We start from the raw sequence: 16,339 nt of genomic DNA, 5'->3' as shown, positions 1-16,339 counted from the left end.
CTGTCACTAAAGGGGGTGGGCCCAGCCCCGCCGAAGTTGCTGAGCTGCTGGTGAAGCGCCGCCATCGCTGTCTACGGCGGCGCTGGGCTTCCCCATGCAAAACATCGGGGCCGGCACCAGGCTGTTTTAGCGGGTTATTTTCGAAGTAATCTGACTAGATTGCTTACAAAGTAAGCACAGATCTCTCTGTGTGTATTCTCCTGCTAAGTCAGTGCATGTAGTCATAATCTAGTCAAATTGCTTAGCAAGTGACTGCAAATCTCTCTGTGTGTACAGAATGAGAGATAGTGATCGAGATCTCTCATTCTGAACCACTACCCTCCCTTTTTTTTTTTTTTTGCTTAGTAAAATCACTTAGCAACATCACTGCATGCGTATGTTCTCTCCATGGGAGATTTGAACACCAGAAAATCGCCTACCCTAAATAGCTTAGCACAATTGCTTAGCACACATCTCTACGTATGTATGGGCGATCTAGCCAGCTCGAAGTTCAAAGGTGATTTTCCTAACCTGCATCACTCAGAGTGTAGGCCTGGCAAAATTGCCCCGTGTGTATGAGCCTTTAAACACCAATTGCCACTTCAGGATGCAGACCAAACAGGGTATTTCCAAACTGTTTTGTAAGCTTAAGTAAATTGAGCCCTGCAAGACTGAGTGAAAAGACCAGTTCACCTATTTACATTTAGACTACAAGTTGGATAGGTCTTGTTTGCATTCTCAGAAGTAGGCATTCACATTTTCCATCAAGATCTAAACTCACACAGGTGACAGATATTGTACTGTGTTTTAAAGTTTTTAGCCAAGAGTTTCACTGTACAACTGAAAATACAGGGCCTAATGCAGTTAAAAACAAATTTGCCATAAATATACATACTAGTGTTCCCTCCAGCATCCCAGGAGGGCAGGGTGCTAGAGGAAAAGGGGCATATTGAACACAGCGGGGCAGGCCCGCTGACGTCACAAATGGGGGCGGGCCCACCTGGTGACGTCACAAATCCGCCTGGCGACGTCACAAATGTGGGCGTGTCTGTCCGCCGATTGGCAGAAATGTGGGCAGGCCCACCCAGCAACTTCACGAATATGGGTGGGCCTGCCCGGCAGTGTCACGAATGTGGGCGGACCTGCCCGCTGAAGTCTCTTGTGGGGCGTGCAGAAGCCCACAGCGGGGATGGACAGGCTAGGTTCTTTTAGCAGTGCGCCGCAAAATGGGAAGGACATGTTTTGCCCTTTAAAAATCGGGCAAGGTACGGCGCCCTGCTAAAACAGCCTAGCGTGAACACTACATACAGTATACAGCTATTTGTGGTGTTGTTCACCCTTCCATATCTGTACACTCGGTTTGCCTCAGCTACACTCTATAGCAGCGGTAGGCAACTGGCGGACCGGGGTCCATCTCCTGACCACAAAGGACAGATATGCAGACCGCCTACACACTCCTGAAACTGCAGCGGTCCCAGGATTGCATTGCGGTGGGTGACATCATCGCGCACCTGTGCGCCGCTTGTAAGGAGCTCAGTCGGCTCCATGTGGTGAAGCTGCCTCAGAACTGCTGGGGACTGTCTGTGCAGCAGCAGGAAGGCCTAGATGGAGCAGCGGCGACAGGAATGGAGCAAATGTATATACACTATAAATGTATAGCATTTATTATTACACCACCCAGTGCTGGCATAGGTGGTGGAAATGGTGCGCAGTGGGCTGCTGTTTAACTATCCGCATTGGGGGATCTCTTGGGAGAACAGTGGCACTACTCTAAATAATGATGCCTTTTCTGTTACAATTCAATTGTTTTGCCAATAGGCAGAAGCGCCACAGGCATCTATTATTTCTGCTTGTACCTGGTGATCGCACAAAGTAATGCAGGCCTCTCAGTCACTTTTTCAGCTTTATTATCGTTTGGTAATTTCGTTTTTCTCAGCATGTTGTATATATCTTTTTAATTTGTTTAAAGCTCTAGCAACTTTGAAAAATATGTTTAACCTGATTGGACAATGTTTTAACATGTAGTAGCCATATGTCAAAGAACTTTTTGCCATTTTTATCTTTCTCTTCACTCATCCCGGTGAAACGGCTCACTATTGGGATGTAGGAGGGTCTGAAGGAGCCAGGCACCTATGCTAAAGACTTGAGAGGCAGGCTCCTCCCTCCTGCTTCCCAAATATCTTCAGTTTAGTTTTAGGTGCCCACCGGAGCAGGTGCTATGCTGAAGGGCTGCGGGAGCAGCCACAAAGAGAGCTAGCTAGGGTGTTTGTTTTTTTTTTTAAATTAATTTTATACTTTAGTTTAGATTCTTTAAGAATCCTCACACTGGCAGCGCAGCAGGAGCTGACAGAAGCGCGTCCGGTCAGCTCCCTGTGCAGTGAGAGATGCTGTCTGCTCTCTGTGTAGCGCTTTTACCTCCGGTCTAATGGGGTTGCCCTGGGGGACCCCGAAGCCGGCTCCCTGCATGGGGGGGGGGGGTCTTGGGAAACCGGCACCCCGCGATGGCGCCCTGTATGCAGGAATTATTATGCAGAGCATGGAAAACTCCGGATAAAAAGCCTATTCTGCCAAAAAAAATTCTTACTTTATATCCATTACCAGAGGGCCACGTAAAAGTGTGGGAAACTGTGCCTTTGGTGGATGCTCCTGTAGCAAGGCTCTCTAAGGCTACAAAAAATTGGAGGGCTGTTTAAAAGCCATTTTTGAAGGTGTAGGCTTTACTGGTAATAGTTTCAGCCTGGGTGTCAAAGCTATGATTGCTTGGGCCTCCACCTTGTGTTCGCTTTTGCAGCCTGATTCTGAGGAATTGGCATTGGCTGAGAAATTTAGAGTGGCAGCTGAGTACACATGCGAAGCAGGAGAGGAGGGAGTCAAGGTTTCTGTTACAGCCAGGAGAGCCTTGTGGCTTAAGGCGTGGGACGCTGATAATGATTCTAAAAAATCTTTAGAGTCCCTTCCCTTTAAAGGGGAATTACTGTTTGGTTCTGAACTGGAAAATCTTATGAACAGGTCACGTGGGGTAAAAGTACCCTTTTACCATTGTCTTCGAGCAAGCAGAACTCTTCTAGGTTTTCTGCCTTTCGGCAGTCCTGTTGTTCCTCCTTTTTAGAGGAGGTGCGTCGACCAGAGGTGCCTCAGGTAGGGGCAGATTTTCCGCTGGAAAGGGGAGAGGTCCCAGATCCTGGTTTGGCGCCTTTTCAAAAAAGCACGCTTCCAAAGGTGAGCAAAAGCCCTCCGCATGACGGGCTGGAGGCTCCCTGCTCTGGAAACCGAGTGGGGGGTCGCCTGTTGTTGTACAGGGACGCTTGGGCACGGTCGTGTCAGGATCCCTGGGTGCTCACTGTTCCAATGGATTCACATTCTGCTGTGTTGGTCAGGAAATCCCAAAACCATGAAGATGTTTTGCTGACCAGGGAGATAAGGACTTCATTGTTGTGGTGGACCGATATGGAGTCCCTTCAGATGGGATGCTCTCTCCAGTCGTGGGAGTGGCTGGTGGTTACCACCGATGCCGGTCTCTGAGGTTGGGGAGCGGTTGTCCTGAACTCAAGGTTACAGGGCATATGGTCCAGGGAGTAATCTTCCCTGCAGATCAATGTTCTGGAACTAAGGGCAGTTTGGAAAGCCCTGTTACAAGTAAAGAATATGTTGAAAGGTCTTTCCATCCGCATTCAATCGGACAATGCCACAACGGTGAACCATCAAGGAGGAACTCGCAGCAGGATGGCTATAATGGAAGTCGCAAAGATATTCCAGTGGGCGGAAGTGTTCTGGCCTTGTCTGCGATATTCATTCCGGGAGTGAAGAATGTGGAAGCGGATCTTCTCAGCAGAGAGGATCTCCTGGAAGGAGAATAGGCCTTACATCCAGAGGTGTTTCAGGAAATAGTATCTCGCTGGGGAATGCCGGATGTGGATTTGATGGTGTCCAGACAAAATTGTCAGGTACCCAAATTTTGGGCCAGGGACCCCTTAGCGTGGACAGTGGACGCCATGACTATTCCATGGCTGTTCAAGATAGCATATGTGTTCCCACTGTTTCCTATGATAGGACGGGTGCTCAAGAGAGTGAAAGAACAAGGGGTATGTGTCATTCTGATTGCTCCGGACTGGTCAAAGAGATCCTGGTATTCCAGCGTTCTGAAATTATCGACACAATCGTGGAGACTACCACTCCGTCCAGATCTTCTCAAACAAGGTCCTTTTTCTTCACCAGGACCTTCCTCGCTTCAATTTGTGTGGCTCTTGAAAACTCCATATTGAAAAAGAGAGGTGGTCTTTCGTACAATGATTAATGCAACCTACGACCTTTTCATACCCCCACTATCCACGTCGGCGTGGAGTTGAGAATAGAATAGTGTGGCGAGCGCAGCGAGCCCGAAGCGTGGCGAGCGCACGCGGATACCTTCACAGGTAAACGCGTCCGTTCGCGGGCTTCACAGGTATCCGCATCCCCTCGCGGGGCTCGCTGCGCTCGCCACGCTTCGGGCTCGGTGGCTCGCTGCGCTCGCCACACTATTCTATTCTCAACTCCACGCCGTCGTGGATAGTGGGGGTATGAAAAGGTCGTAGGACGCGTACCGCCGCCGCTCGCCACGCTTCGGGTTCACGTTGATCGTGGGGTGGCGTTAACAATTGTGGGGGCCATTTCACACTTCAGGGTGCCTATTTGGCCTCTGTGGGCCATTTAACATTGTTTCCTATGGAAAAATCGGGTCAATTGAGGCATTGAACAGGAAAATCGGGTCAATTGAGACATTTAACATTGTTCCCTATGGGAAATCGCGGGCATTGCGTCGGTCGCGTCGCACCCGATTTTTTTAGTGCATTCAATGGCCGCGATGGGCGCCGTGATAAGTAAAAAGTACCCCACACTTTAACCTTTGTGCCCGGAATTGGGTATTCACTTCCGGGTCATGTGATCAACATAAGTAAACATAGTTTAGATAATATAAAGGTCTAAGTTCATATAATATGAGAGAGGGATAATATCTAGTCGCCACAAAAGCGATCAACTCATTAAAGATAATAGGCAATGTAAAACACATAGTCACTTTGTATTACTCACAGTGTGCTCCGTTATCCGACCAATCAAATGGCAGACTCATTGGAACGCATAATGCGGAAGTCTCAGCTTGTAAAGTCAGAGCTGGACACTTCCGCCCTCTGAAACGCAAAGACGGAAGTGACAGCTAAAGCCCAAAATCGCTGTTTGTATAACGATCCCGGGGGGATTTTATAACAGTGATTTAGTTAAACTCATGTCTAGGCAATATTTTATCCAGACATTTAATTGACTACACGTGACCTGGGTAAGGAATGGATAATGTCGCACCACTTCCGCCAATACGCCGAAGTAACAGTGTGGACTGTCCGTCACTGAATTCGGTTGGGGAGTATATCGGCTGTAGTTCATAGGTTACGGGAGTGTAGCTAGAGGACCGGAACGTATTGATGAGCACATTGCAAAGTGTTGGGTAACATGCATAAAAAAAATTATAAATAGATGGCATAAAGAATCTTACATCTGGTAATCCATTACTAGTAGAGAGAGAATATAAACATTTGACAAAAAGAAGGAAATAAAATCGCAATACTGTATTCAACTCAAGTGATTCATTTAGACCTCTGGGAAAAAAGCAATCTAGTTTAAAAATCCAATAAATCTCCTGTCGACCTAACATTTTGAACCTATCACCACCACGTTTAGTAACCTCAATGTGTTCCAGGCCAACCACTGTTAGATCTCTAGGGTTACTCTCATGGTGTTCTAGATAATGACTTGAAACACTATGTAGGGGATTTTTCTTCATAATGTTCCTTCGATGTTCGAGGAACCGAACACGAAGGGGCCTAGTGGTTCAGCCTACATATCTAAGGCCACAATTATAGGTTAACACGTAGATGACATAATTTGTGTCACAATTTATAAAACCTTTAATTGGTTTAGAGAAACAGTCTAGTGAGATCTCTAATGTCCTATTCAGAATGAATTCACAGGTAATGCAAGAACCCCGACAACAGCTAAAGCAACCTTGGGTTTTGGGGGGAACCAGGTGATGGGAGATGTCTGGCTAATATCCCAGGGTTCTTCTCTTAGAGCACTGGGGGCTAGTAAAGATTTTAGAGATTTATTTTTTCTAAAAATAAACGATGGTCTGTGGGGCAAAAGGTATAAAATAGGGTCCTGTCTCAGAATATTAAAACATTTTTGAATTATTCTTCTGATTTCATTGGATTGATTATTGTCCATTATCACCCTTCTTTTTTGTATATTTTAAAAGATCCTCCCTAGTGGTGGTTCTAGCATGGATCGCCCCGTTCGTGAAAAGCAGAGGATAGTTTTGAGGATTGTTAGTCAAAGGTTGATACATCAGAGCAATTACGTCTAATTCGTAGCATTTGGCCTTTTGGAATATTCCTGAGTCATGCAGGGTGATGGGCACTATCATATCTCAGATATGAGTTGGTACTAACTTCTTTACGGAATGTACTTGTTTGAATGTGATTATCTTGTATAGACAAAATAATATCAAGAAAGCCGATCTTCATTTTATGGTAGGTATGGGTGAACTTTAAATTTAAAATAATTAGTGTTAAGGTGAGAAACAAAAGAACGTGCTGAAATGTGATTCCCTTTCCAAATAATAAATAGATCATATCAATGTAACGGCCATAGAGGACCAGGTTCACGACCTCCCCAATGTAGAGGCTGGCATAACTGGGCGCATACCTGGTCCCCATGGCCGTCCCCATCTGCTGTAGGTAAAAGGTGTTGGAGAAAGTAAAATAATTGTGCCGAAGGATAAACAAAATGGATTTATGTAAAAAATCAATGTAATCCCCACTGAGGTCCCCATCTCTCTCCAAGCGTTTGCCAATAGCCCGTATGCCTAGATCATGGGAAATGTTGGAGTACAGCCTCTGTACATCCAATGTTAAAAATCCAAAATCCTCAGACCATTCAATAGATTAAATCAAATTCAAAAAATGTTTTGTATCTTTGATGTGGGACCTCAATGTGGATACTCGTGGCTATAAATAAGTTTATGCGTAATGTGATAAATTAGAATATAATGAATACACTCCTGAAATAATTGGAGCATTCATCCATTTCTTCCAAGCATAAAGCACTTTAAAGAGGATCCCCATAGACCAGCAGTCCACCATAGGACTGGGACACCTCCAGCAACTCCTCGGATTATCAATTGGAATCCAGTTATCCCCTGGATAAACCCCCCCCCATCCCCAAGGGAGCTTTTGGAAACAGACTACCAGAGCAGGTTAACAACACTTACCATTGACAGGTCTCCCATGTTACATTGTTTTTAACCGATTTTCTTTTTAATCAGTGATTTATTGTACCTTTATCATTACTATCTATTCATTCATTACATTTATTTTTAATATTTCATTGGGTACAATCATTAAAAATTGAGCGCTGCACTTTTCTCTTTGTTTTATGTTATCTATTACGGACCTGACTAGTCCATCTTGCAGCTGCTCTGTTTGAGAAATCAGCCTTGATAAGCGCTCTATACAGTTCCTACTCCTTTGTCCATGTTCAACATTGTGCAGCTAGTTTAGACCAGATAGTTGCTATCTGGATAAAGTGCACAGATACTGTACAAGCATGGATGAGGATAGACCACTTGGAAGGTGTGATGTTCCAAGATAAGAAGTAGAAGTTTATGTCCTTAAGTTGCAGGGCAGTGCTAGTAGTCAGGAAGGCCAGTTATCGCGTTAAAAACAATGGGACATAGTGTTCATTCTAGCACCCGCCATCTTTGAAAACCCATGCAGTTCCTCTTCCCTGCCTGGGTTGTCGCTGTCTGCTGTGGTGTTTCTAGCACAGGTCTGGTTTGCATATCAGTGCTGATATACAGACCACACTGTGCTAGAAGTGCTACAGCAGACAGCAACACCCCAGACAGGAAATAGGAACTGCATGGGTTTTCATAGATGGCGAGTGTTAGAATGAACACTACAATTAGTCAAGAGAGCTTATCTTTAGTTGTATTTATTTGTAGCTGGCATGAAACTGAAGACCTATATTTGCTCTTGAACTTAATCAAAAATATTGATATTGGGACTGAAAAATATTTAGAAGGATTACTATGTCATAAGGAATTAAGAAATACATGTTTACAGCAGAGAAAAAGATAAACTCAGATTCTACACCCTAAACCCCATCAATGACTCCATGGAATAGATATGACCACTAAAGTGAGTAAGGGAAGACTAAGGTTGTATGCATGTTTAATTTTTGCAATGTTATTAGCAAGACAAGATCTCTGAATTCTTCCTGACAAAATGTATCTTCTGTCTATATAATCCGTGTAAAGCCCTGTACACACTAGGCGACGGGCTCTACTGCTGATATCGTTAATGATATCGGCAGTAAGCCTGGCCGCACAATACTGTGTGCACACGGAGCGATATCGTTCAGTGATGTCACTGGGTCCATGGCTGTGCCTGCAGTCGCTGACAATATTGTCAGCTGCATTCACAGAGGATAGGAGGGTTGAAAAGATGTGCGGGATCCACATCATTGATGATATTGAGCATACACACCAGACAAGTTTTTTTTTTAAACAATCGCAAGCAGAAGGGCCCTTCTGAGCGATATCTCTTAAAAACTTGTCTAGTGTGTATGGTGGCAGCTAAGAAATAAGCAGCAAGTGATTTTCATAAAGTTTAAAGGCTGTACAGTATTTTGGGGTGCAGCAAAGTATATTTACCACTTGAGTGGCTGTCCCGGAAAATGTATGTGCGTAACACCAATATGAAGGTGTGCACCAGTGGTGCCTGTAGCTGTTCACCACTGGCACATCACCAGTCCGCGCGCCCCCCACAGTGACCGCTCTCCTGTCACTCCTCCTCACCTCTCCGGCGATTGTACACTAGAGCTCCCCTGCCACTGCCCCCCCCAAGCCTGCTACCTGTTGTGAATGGGGGCTGCGGCAGGGCCCAGGAGCTCCGGAGGGGAGGGGGAATGACCGGATGGGGGAGGGGTGACAGGGGGGCCCACGCTCTGTGGTGGGTTTTGCTGGGGCAGGACAAAACCCACCACTCAAGGATACCCATGGTATCCTCCACCTAGTGAAACCAGAAACCATTTATAACCATATGCAAATGGACTGGATTGTGTTGTATGGGGGAAGTGACTTTTAGGGGTAAACTTACAAAAGCTTCTAAAGATGAAGAGGTGATGTTGACCATAGCAACCAATCCGGTTCTGTCCATCATTTTCTAGGATGCAATAAGGAAATGATAGACAAAATCTGCTTGCTATGGGCAATGCTTTTCATTTTTGGAAGCTTTAGTAAGTCGCCTTTCACATCACACCTAATTACCGGGTACAGGCCGGTTTCTTGTTGGTTCAACCCAGTAGTTAGTGCGATGGGGTTACCTGTTACAGCTAACCGGTACCAACACGGCAATCTGAACCAGGTAAAAAGCTGAGTTCTTAACGGTTCTTTGCTGTGCAGTGTGAACGGGTAAACTGCTCGAGTGACTTGTTTCCCGTTCACACTAGAGCGCCAGCTCTAACCCCCCAATGATGCTCCACCGCGCCCCCACATGACAGCAGTGAACCGGCAATATTGCCGGTTTGCAGAGGCGATCTGAACAGTCAGGAGTAGTTATTATCCAAGTATTGTCACAGTGCAGCTCCTCCATACATTTTCATAGAAGTAAGATTTAAACTCTTTAATCTCAAAATTGCTCATGTCAGTGGGATGATCGCTAGTAAGCAATTAATCAGCCACATTAGGGGAGCAAGTGAAAATTGCTTTTGTATTTTATCCTCCTGTCCGCTTATAGAGTTACATGAATTACCCACATGAGTGTTCAGGTAATTAATTCATCTGTGTTCTTGATAGAATATCATAAAAAAGGGTAATGCTTTAGAACGCCAGGGAATTGCAGCATTCCAGAGACGTGATAAGCTTAGTGTGTCATGAAAGTAAATGGGGACATTGTTCTCCTGGTACACCATAGCAATTATTCTTTCTGTACAGTGGTTTGAAATCTTATTGTACTTTAGTTCTTATTAATGACTAAACGAGGAGTGTGTCTTGCGATTATTTGTGGTGTTATGTATAGTTATATTCAATCTGCGTTGACTTGCTTGTAGCTTGTCTCCATTTCTTTCTCTTTGTAAGTATAGTAAATGTGTAAAGTATGAGCTTACCTCCCCATTCTGCCTGAAGGTTACATCACCCTTGGCAGCTAGAGGTGTGTCCACACGGTGTTGAATTTCTTCGAGCCCTTATTAGTATTTCAGTGTATATCACCTGCCAAGTGCAAACAGGTCATACATAACATACTGGAATGTGAAAGTATTACAGCCCTTTATGTCTGTTAAGGGAAAAGTCTTTTGTGGCTCAACCATGTAGATATAGGGCCATTTTTTTTTTTCTGCATCAGGATTTAAAGTAGCAATTTTATTAAAAGCAGATTCAGAAAAAGATAAAAATCTAAATTACATGGCAAAATTACAGAAAGTGTGCTCTTTTTGCCATATTTTTATATATTACATTCTGCCCCTGTCTACTATACTGGACTGTTTATGACCAGTGGCGGATCTTACCAATGGGCTGCAGGCACCACACAGCTCCGTGTCAGTGAAGCCAGATGCTGTCTGACACTGCATTCGGCCTATAGGCACACTGCAAATTTGCTAGTTATAGGAGGCTTTTAGGTAGCCTTACTGTAAATGTAATACTATGCCTTAAAAGGATAGGTTTTACATATTGACAGTCTGTAGTACAGTTTACTTTCATTTTAAAATTACTTACTATTTAAAAGCATTACTGAAAATTCTTATTTGGGGAATTCAATTAGCCGCAGTAAATTGATCCTCTCTAAGGATTATTCAGTCGTCCCTTAAAGCTTCAGGTCCTTTTTTTCGCTTGCCTTTCTGGAGACAGCCGAAACAAAATAACAGATAAGACCTTTCTTTTCCATGAACACAGTAAAGGTGCCCACACACTAGAATGATTTTTTGGCCGATTTCCAATAAATCGGCTGATATATTGTGCGATATTTACCGATACGGCGATGCGCGCTCCCGTGGATCTTTTGCTAAACGTTCTGATCTTACATGCTGAATGAAAGATCAGAAGGTTTAACTAAAGATCCATAGGAACACACACGGGATCTTAAGAAAATTCTTTGGTAAATATGTGCGCTTGCCTGAAATCTTTTGTCCAGGACAGAAAAAAGATTTGAAGGCTAATTTATGCGCACATCTTATGATCGCACATCTTTCTAGTGTGTGGGCACCTTAACACACATTTCCAGGTATTTATCTCAGATCATGTGTTGTAGCCTGAAAATATATTTTTGGGGTAGGGGTGAAAAATGACAAGTCGGCTTCGGTATGTTTAGATCGCTGGAGGTTAATGGTAAACTCCATTTGGTGTTTCGTAGGAATTTATCTTTTTTCTTTAAACATGCAGAAACTGCTTCCTCATTTTAGAGAACACAACCCCAAGAGGTTTTGCGAAGTACATTTTTAGGTACTTGTTTCCTAGCACGGCCACACCGATTCTAATCTGGGGCATCGCAGGTAAAAAAATCTAATCGGTCGCATCGCATGCGTGCTAAAAAATCGCATGCGATGGTCCCGACGCGATGCCCCCGATTTCCCATAGGGAACAATGTTAAATGCCTCAATTTACCCAAATGAACAGGGAACAATGTTAAATGGTCCAGAAACCCCCCAAAACAGTGAAATGGCCCCCCAAAATTAGTTAACGCCACCCCACGATCAACGTGAGCCCGCGAGGGGCGGCGGTACGCGTACTCCGACCTTTTCATACCCCCACTATCCACGTCGGCGTGGAGTTGAGAATAGAATAGTGTGGCGAGCGCAGCGAGCCCCGCGAAGGGACGCAGATACCTTCACAGTTATACGCGTCCCCTCACGGGCTTCACAGGTGTCCGTGGCGACGCGGACACCTGTGAAGCCCGCGAGGGGACGCGTTTACCTGTGAAGGTATCTGCGTCCCTTCGCGGGGCTCGCTGCGCTCGCCTCGCTGCGCTCGCCACACTATTCTATCCGCGTCCGCTCGCGTCCGCTCGCCACGCTTCGGGCTCGCTGCGCTCGCCACACTATTCTATTCTCAACTCCACGCCGACGTGGATAGTGGGGGTATGAAAAGGTCGGAGGACGCGTACCGCCGCCCCTCGCGGGCTCGCTGCGCTCGCCACGCTTCGGGTTCACGTTGATCGTGGGGTGGCGTTAACTAATTTTGGGGGGCCATTTCACTGTTCAGGGGGGTTTTGGGGGGTTTCTGGACCATTTAACATTGTTCCCTGTTGATTTGGGTAAATTGAGCCATTTAACATTGTTCCCTATGGGAAATCGGGGGCATCGCGTCGGGACCATTTAATGCTTATTTAGCCGCATGCGATGCGACCGACGCGATTTTTTAACTTTTCAATGCATTTCAATGGGAAATCGGGTCCATCGCGTCGGGGGCCATCGCATACCACTATTAAGGGCACAAGATCAATGCGATTGTGGCCGTGCTAGGAAACAAGTACCCATTTTTATGTTCCTTATTTGTTTTTAAAATCTACAAACACATTTTTGAGATTCATGCATCAAATCTACTAATCAATTCAGGGTAACTAAAGATTGTTTCCTGCTCTCATGTGCCTCCATAAATTATTTGGTGTATGGGGTGCATAAAACCTTCCATCTAACTATTATTTTATAATTGGGAACTCAATTTAGTATTTTGGACATGATGTGCTCTCCCATATAGATGTGAGTGAAAACTTGCAATGTTGAGACTACCACGTATGGCTAATATGTTTGCAGCCGAGCATTGCTGTAATGCTCGTCGGCACATCGTGCTAAATTGAATCAACCCATTAGAATGTACTAGATGCAAGCTAGGATTTAATTGATTGTTATGGGTAACATCTCTACTCTTTAGCAGGTTTTAGGTGTCATTATATGGGGCAATTAAATAGTTATTTAGGTGATGGCCACTAGGTGGCACTCAATTGCAACAATTCAATTGTTCTGCTGTTTGGGTGCTAGCATCACCAGCTCCGATATTTCTGCTCGCAGATTCAAGAGGCGGTAAAAAGAAAATGTGCCAAAAAAGTGTGACTTTTTGTATTGCAGGGACTACTTTAGGTGAGGATTAGCTGCTATTCATAGCTAAACACCTGTCTTTTTGAAATCTTAAAAAGTAATGGGTGCCCATTGATCAGTCTGGTCAGTGTGAAAGGGCTCTGGAAGATTTTCCTGGATCAAACGTTCTTGGATTTCATCCTGGGTCTTGACCAGGGTTGAGCTCGGGATGGTCGCAGGTCCAGGGGCAGTGTGAACGGGTATCCCTGCACTGTAAAGACACCCCAGCCCCACCTCCCGATTGCATCACCCGCCTAGCTAGTGTGAAAGCGTTTGCAAGCAAGTTCGCAGCTGGGATTTTGGACCCGGCTTGCAAGAGCATTCCAGTGTGAAAGGGGTGTTAGTAAGCTGAACCAATGCAGTAATTTATGCACTCAACAAAGATATGAGGAGGTAGTGTTCATTCTAGCTCCCACCATATTTGAAAATCCATGCAGTTCCTCTTCCCTGCCTGGGGTGTCGCTTTCTGCTGTAGTGCTTCTAGCACAGTGTGGTCTGTATAGACCAGATAGTTGCTAGCTGGATAAAGTGCACAGATACTGTACAAACATGGATGAGGATAGACAACTTGGAAGATGTGATGTTCCAAGATAAGAAGTAGAAGTCGATGTCCTTAAGTTGCAGGGCAGTGCTAGTAGTCAGGAAGGCCATTTATCGCGTAAAAGACAATGGGACATAGTGTTCATTCTAGCACCCGCCACACTGTGCTAGAAACACCACAGCAGACAGCGACACCCCAGGCAGGGAACAGGAACTGCATGGGTTTTCAAAGATGGCGGGTGCTAGAATGTACACTAAGGAGGTGAATCAAATAAGAGAGGTGCTAAATATGCCTAGCATCAAGTTTCTCCCCTAACATTCCCAAAGGACAGGAGAAAAACCCCACAGTTAACACTCACAATCTTAAAGTAAACAACAACATGATAAACAGGCAATACACAGAGAAACACCTTATGGTTAAATCCTTTTGAGTGGCAACATCTGTGAGAGATGTGAAAAATATCCAGCATCACTCACTTTGTATATAAATTCAAATAACAAAAGTTGTTTAAAAAAAAAAAAATGTCGGTACTCTTTACCTAGCACGGCGCCCGCGATTACAATCGCGGGCGTCGGGGGTAAAAAATCGCGGGCATCGCGGGTAAATCAAAAACGGGTGCGACGCGATGCCCGCGATTTTCCCATAGGGATCAATGTTAAAAGTCAGATTGGTCGCGATTTTAGCGTTAATTGGCTCAATGCCCGCGATTTTTACATAGGAAACAATGTTAAATGGGCCACAGAGCCCTAATAGTCCCCCTGAAGTGTGAAATGGCCCCCACAATTTTTAACGCCACCCCACGATCAACGTGAACCCGAAGCGTGGCGAGCGCAGCGAGCCCGCGAGGGGCGGCGGTACGCGTCCTCCGACCTTTTCATACCCCCACTATCCACGTCGGCGTGGAGTTGAGAATAGAATAGTGTGGCGAGCGCAGCGAGCCACCGAGCCCGAAGCGTGGCGAGCGGACGCGGATACCTTCACAGGTAAACGCGTCCCCTCGCGGGCTTCACAGGTGTCCGCGTCGCCGCCGACACCTGTGAAGCCCGTGAGGGGACGCGTATAACTGTGAAGGTATCCGCGTCCCCTCGCGGGGCTCGCTGCGCTCGCCACGCTTCGGGCTCGGTGGCTCGCTGCGCTCGCCACACTATTCTATTCTCAACTCCACGCCGACGTGGATAGTGGGGGTATGAAAAGGTCGGAGGACGCGTACCGCCGCCCCTCGCGGGCTCGCTGCGCTCGCCACGCTTCGGGTTCACGTTGATCGTGGGGTGGCGTTAAAAATTGTGGGGGCCATTTCACACTTCAGGGGGACTATTAGGGCTCTGTGGCCCATTTAACATTGATTCCTATGTAAAAATCGCGACCAATCTGACTTTTAACACTAAAATCGCGACCAATCTGATTTTTAACATTGGTCCCTATGGGAAATCGCGGGCATCGCATCGCACCCGTTTTTTAGTGCATGCGATGGTCGCGATGGGCGCCGTGCTAGGTAAAGAGTACCAAAATGTCCTATATAATGTAAACAATACAGGTCGTTCTGATGAATACAAATGTTTTCTTGACACTTTTCACACCTATTTCAACAAATTCACTTGGCATTTATATATCTTCATGCTTTCTTCAGCTCAAAACCTTGTGACATGTCCAGAGCTAATGCTTAACGCCTTTTTGTGTTTGTGCGTTTCTCTGAATAGTACTTTTGCATGTTTTAATTATGTTTAGTCTAAAATTCATTTTATTGAAATATTTCAAATAAATCCTATAAAAGCCTAATAAATGTGTATTGGTTAATGCTAGAAAGAATTAAAACATGTTTGATCAAGGTTTCTAATACATAGCAATGTTTCACAGTATTATTATAACAAACAGGATTCATTTTTTAGTCATTAAAGGTCAATGAACAAAAGTGGTTTAAACCAAGAAAAGAGTTTGAGATTTTTTTTTTTCCTCCAATCCTGCTTTTCACTTTACCAGAAGGGGTGGTTCATGACCAAAGGTGTTGGCATGCAGTCACCAGTAAGAGGACATAGGTCTTGGTCTACTTGAAATACTACAGCAGGTAGACAGATATGGGCCCTTATTCAGATCTGATTGCAGTACAAATTTGTTGGGCAAAACCATGTGCACTGCAGGTGGGGCAGATGTAACATGTGCAGAGAGAGTTAGATTTGGAGGTGTTATTTTGTTTCTGTGCAGGGTAAATACTGGCTGCATTATGTTTACACTACAAGTAAGATTTCAGTTTCAATAAACCCCACCCAAATCTAACTCTCTCTGCACATGTTACATCTGCCCCAACTGAAGTGCACATGGTTTTGCCCATTTTGAAAAATTTTTTTTACTGTGATCAGATCTGAATAAGGGCCATGGTCAGAAATGTGTTAAGAAATATTTCCCATTCTTCTACACCCGTCTTCTATTTACAGGAGGTTATGTTAAGATGCATTGAAAATATATTGTGCTTTGTTTTAATTCTTGCTTACAGATCCCACAAATTTGCATAATTTCTAGTGATTATGTTGTGGGTTTTTATTCACCGAAATGTTCAAAGTCTGCTGCTCTTAAAGGTTAATTCTGACCAAAGGGAAACACGAGACTTCATTGTGGCATACCTTTTCAAGCTTTTAGTGGGAAATGTGATTAAGGGGGGTATTCAATGTC

The 16,339-nt window shown here is 44.9% G+C and overlaps 1 protein-coding gene across 2 annotated transcripts in view; it reads left to right on the top strand.

Annotated features, from left to right (window-relative positions):
• Nucleotides 1-16,339, top strand: part of RAB5A (RAB5A, member RAS oncogene family) — a 32,050-nt gene that overhangs the window by 1,943 nt on the left and 13,768 nt on the right. The gene's annotated exons all lie outside the window — the stretch shown is intronic.

Source organism: Crinia signifera, chromosome 5 (assembly GCF_055691185.1).
Source record: "Crinia signifera chromosome 5, ASM5569118v1, whole genome shotgun sequence".
Taxonomy (NCBI): domain Eukaryota; kingdom Metazoa; phylum Chordata; class Amphibia; order Anura; family Myobatrachidae; genus Crinia; species Crinia signifera.
The sequence above is the reverse complement of the archived record's forward strand: the minus strand, read 5'-3'. Positions and strand labels throughout refer to the sequence as shown.